Genomic DNA, 4,743 nt, shown 5'->3' on the forward strand with positions numbered 1-4,743 from the left:
CCAGGGTGGGCACTGCCCATTCCCCTTCCCAACCCAGAGTGGGCACTGCCCATTCCCTTTCCCATCCCTCTCCCCCCCATGAAAGCCAAGAAATCAATACAATCCTCCTTTTATTTCCACTTTGCAGTGAGTACAGAGCAGATCTCACCCAGGGTAAGTTTGCTTAAAAAAAATAATATCAAATAGCTTTTTCCTTTGTCTATTCCCCCCCCCAAAAAAGTTAAAAAGTTCAGGATAAATGGTCCAAAGGGAATAAATGTAAACTGCACTTGGCACCATCAGGCTCAATAAATAAACTTCCAAAGGGAGAGCAGGAGGAGAGCAGAGTGTGGGGAGAGCTGGGACAGCACTGGGACCCCAAATAAATAACATAACTTATTTCCAATAAATAGGTTAGAAAATGCAGCTGCAAAAATCTCCAGGTGCCCAAAGTCCAAGTGCAGCAAGTGCAGATACTAAGCTCAGCCCCAATGGCTGAGCTCTCCCACCCTCTGCTCCCAGTGCTCCCAGTACTCTCACTCTGCTCCCACCTTCTGCTCCCAGTGTTCCCACCCTGTGCTCCCATCCTGCTCCCAAAAACAGCCCTAATTTCTTTAGTTCCTTTCCCATTTTTCCTTTCCTCTCCTTATCATTTCCCCCTTTTCCCTTTTAGTTTTTTCCTTCTATTTCCTTTTTTCCTTTTCCTCTTTTTTCCTTTCTTTTCCCTGTTTTCCTTTTTCCTTTCTACCTCTTATTTCCTTTCCCCCATTGTCCCTTTTCCCTTTTTACCCTTTTCCCTTTATTTCCTTCCCCCTTTTCCCTTTTCCTTTTCTTAATTTTCCTTTTTTCTTTTCCCCCTTTCCCCTTTTATTTCCTTTCCTCATTTCCCCTTTCTTCTCTTTCCCCTCTTCCACCTTTTTCCATTTTTTCTTTTATTTCCTTTTCCCCTTTCCCTTTTATTTTCTTTTTCCCTTTCCCCCTTTTTTCTTTCCTCCTCTTTTCCCTTTTTTTCCTTTTTTCCTCTTTTTCCACCCTTTTCCTCTCCCCCATTTTTCTCTTTATCCTTTTATCCCTTTTGTCTCTAATCTCCTTTCCCCCTTTTATCTCTCCTCCACTTTTCCTTCTTTTCCTTTCCTCCTTTTCCCCTTTTAGCCATCTTTTCCCTTTTTCTCTACCCACCCCAGCAGGAACCTTTGTGCCAACCTCATTCCCTATTCCCAGCAGGAAGAAACCTCAGCTTTGAATATCCCAAACCCCAATTTATCTTGATAAACTGGACCACTAATTCCTCCCCAGCAGGATCCTGGAGCTGCTCACACGGAACATTCCCTTTGCCAGAGCTTTCAGCGAGTGGAAACAATGATGTTAGCTCCATTTCCCCCCGTGGATACCAAACTGGGAGAGAGACCCTGGCAGCAAATGGGATGCTGAGTGATGGGATGGCTGGATCAGAGCCAGAGCTGGAGCTCTGACATTCCAACCACCCTGACCCAAACACAGCACAGAGATGTGTCGAGTAAAGCCCCAAGAAAACATCCCATAACTCATCGAGTTGGGAGAACACAACACTAGGATATTGCTCTGTCACAACCACGAGGAGAGTTCTAAACACCTTCCAAACCTCCTGATTTTCCAGCCCTCACCTCCACAAAACTGCAGCACCAGGTGGATAAGGCAAAGACCCAACCCTGGGGGGTACTGAGAATAACCAGAGGAGGAAGGAGCCAAATGTGATTCTGCTGGAGCTTCAAACAGGGAATTTTCCAGCTATTTTCTAATTTTTTTTGCCATTTCTACATCGTAGACATTCTTCCAGACAGCTCCTATTACAGCAGAGAAGGCTGGAGAGATGGAAAGCATTAAGGAAACCTCAACCTTTCTATTGGAACCACATTTCCATGGCAGAGTGGCAGGGAAGCAGCATGGGATGGCACAGGTTGAGCTCTATGGCAGAGAATAAACCCTGAAGGAGACATGGAAGTAGAATCCATCCAACCACAATGCCCTGGATCATCCCAGGAGCACACCAGGGAAGTTTGGGGGCTGCAAATCTCAGCTGCTCCCAAGGAAAAGCAGCAGGAGCAGAGTGTGGGATGTCTTCTCTGTCTCTGGGGCAGAGCTGCCAGCAGGGTGAGCTTTAAAGGAGCAAAATTGGAGCTATTCCCATTGGTTTTCTTCCCATTTTTTAGTGGTTCCAAAGTGGATTTGGCCTGGGCTTGTGGCACCTGGAGGGGTTTGCAGGTAGGAGGTGAGTGATGCTGCAGAGCCTGAGCTCCTGCTCCCACATCCCCTCACCTCCCTGCAGCTCTCCTGGGGACAGGAGGGTCCTTTGGCACCCTAAATCCTTGGATACTGCCCCAAACTGTCCCAAGCCAGGCTGCAAATCCAATCTCCCTGGATCCAGAGCCCTGTGAGCAGAGGCAGCTCCTGCTGCAGCTCCTCTTTCCTGCACTGCTTCCACAACACCTTCCCTACCTCTATTGCTCCGATTCCCTGGATTTTATTTAATTTTTTTTAAACTTACTGGAGGCTTCTACAACACAACTAATTTTAGTTTTCCAGCAGAGCCCTGGAGAACTCCCAAAGCCTTGGGAGGACAGTTGTTATTCTGCTCTGGTTATTAGATTTGGGTGCTTTGCTTTTAGAAAGCCAAGAGAGAATTGCTCATCCACCATGAGCCCAGCACAGCTCCTGCTGCCCAGCTCCATTCCCATCCTCCAGCTGACCATTCCAGGCCACTTTTCCCACTTCCAGCCAAACCCAGAAGTGCAAACTCCTTGGTTTGGGAGCTCCATGCACCTGCAGTTTGGAATTTATCCAATCTCAGCTGCATTCCAGGTTTGTGTTATCCCCACAGGGATGAGTTTCACCTCCACTGCATCTTCCCATTCCCAAAGGGAAAACTCTTACAGAGTGCAGGTTGCCTCCCTGGGACTCCAGCCCTGCTGAGGGATGGTGTTTATATTCCTTCACTACATCCTGGCTCAGCTCAGCCAAGAGCTAAGGAAAAAAAAACCACCAGCCTGGAGGTTGGGAATGTGGTCAGTCACCCACAGGAGATGCTGCTCCCATCTCATCCCAGAGGGGGATGGAAGCTAACCTGCTCCCCCAAATCCTGCAGCAGCATCTCTTGGCTGCTGGGATCACTGCCACAAACCCTTTTCCACATCAGGCTGGAGCTACATGGGATTCTCCCAGCCTGGAGTGAGGAGCTGTGATGCTGCTGAGGCACCACAGAGCCTTTTCCCTCGCCTTGGTTAATGCCCAGGACATGACACCAATATTCTCCTTCTGTTTATCATTTGCTTTTTCTGGGAAGAGAGCCAAGGGGAGAAAAACCCATCAATCCCAAGGCAACAAATATAGCCTGCCCAGGGAATGTGAAAGGCTGGGGGCTCATTTATTTCCCTGCAGAGTAAACAAGAGTGACACTGCTGTAAATGAGAGAGGAGCCAAACCCCAGGCCTGAGTCCTTTCTCCTGCACGATCCCAACCCTGCTGAGGTGATGGCACAAGCTCCAAGGAGGATTTTTTTGGGGGATGCCACAGCTCTGCTCACCTCTGCTGAGGTCCTGTCACCTTCCAAGCTCCAGCCCAGCTGCCCATGGCAGGGGGACAGGAGGTTAATCCAGTTACTTCAGATTATCCCGAGTTTTAAGCAGAAAAGCCCCAGGGCTGCAGGAATGAGCCGATGGCAAAGTGTCTGTGGGTGCAGGGAGAAGAGCCAGAGCCTCTCACAAACCCTTTGGTGCTTCTCTGCCCTCCAGCAGGGAGATTTGGGGAGGATGAATCGTCCCTGGCAGCACAGGGTGGGGAGGAAACACTGGGAAAGCTCCACAGCTACAGATTGAAGGGCTCAGCCCCAGCCTGGGGCACCTGGGGGGGGTCAGGATCACCCTGAACCTCTAATGCACCCCAAAACACATCTCATGGGTGGTGAACACACCAAAACACATCTCATGGGTGCTGGACACCCCAAAATACACAGTGAGTGTACAGCACAGCCCAAAACACATCTTGTCTGTGCTGGACACCCCAGAACACATCTCATGGGTGCTGGACACACCAAAACACATCTCATGAGTGCTGGACACCCCAAAAGACACCCTGAGTGTGCTGGACACCCCAAAACACATCTTAAGGGACCCCAAAACACATCTCATGGGTGCTGGACACACCAAAACACATCTCATGAGTGCTGGACACCCCAAAAGACACCCTGAGTGTGCTGGACACCCCAAAACACATCCCATGAGTGCTGGACACCCCAAAACACATCTCATGTGTGCTAGACACCCAAAAGACACCCTGAGTGTGCAGCCCAGCCCAAAACACATCCTGTCTGTGCTGCACACCCTGCCCAGTACCACCAGCACTGCACCATATGCAGCAACACCCACACAACCCCCCAGGGCACGATCACACCACGTGTGGAACACCCAAACCATAACACCCAGGACGTGTGAACACCCCACACAGGGAACACCTCCCTTGCACCACCTCCTGTGCAGGTACCATGAGCTGTAGGTGTGCCATGTGTGCCATGTGATGCATCCTGTGTGCTCTGTGTGAGGGTAGAACCTGCCCTGGGCATGTTGCACACTGACTGGCACCTCTGAGGGGGATGACAGGCACCTCTGGGCCATGTCCAGAGGGGACAACAAGCAGCTGTCACCGTTTCAACAACTGCCACCTTAGCTCCAACCAAGGAGCTTCAAGAACTGCCAATTTGGCTCTACCAAGATGATTCAAGAACTGCCACTT

Source organism: Acanthisitta chloris, unplaced genomic scaffold (genome assembly GCF_000695815.1).
Source record: "Acanthisitta chloris isolate BGI_N310 unplaced genomic scaffold, ASM69581v1 scaffold9943, whole genome shotgun sequence".
Taxonomy (NCBI): domain Eukaryota; kingdom Metazoa; phylum Chordata; class Aves; order Passeriformes; family Acanthisittidae; genus Acanthisitta; species Acanthisitta chloris.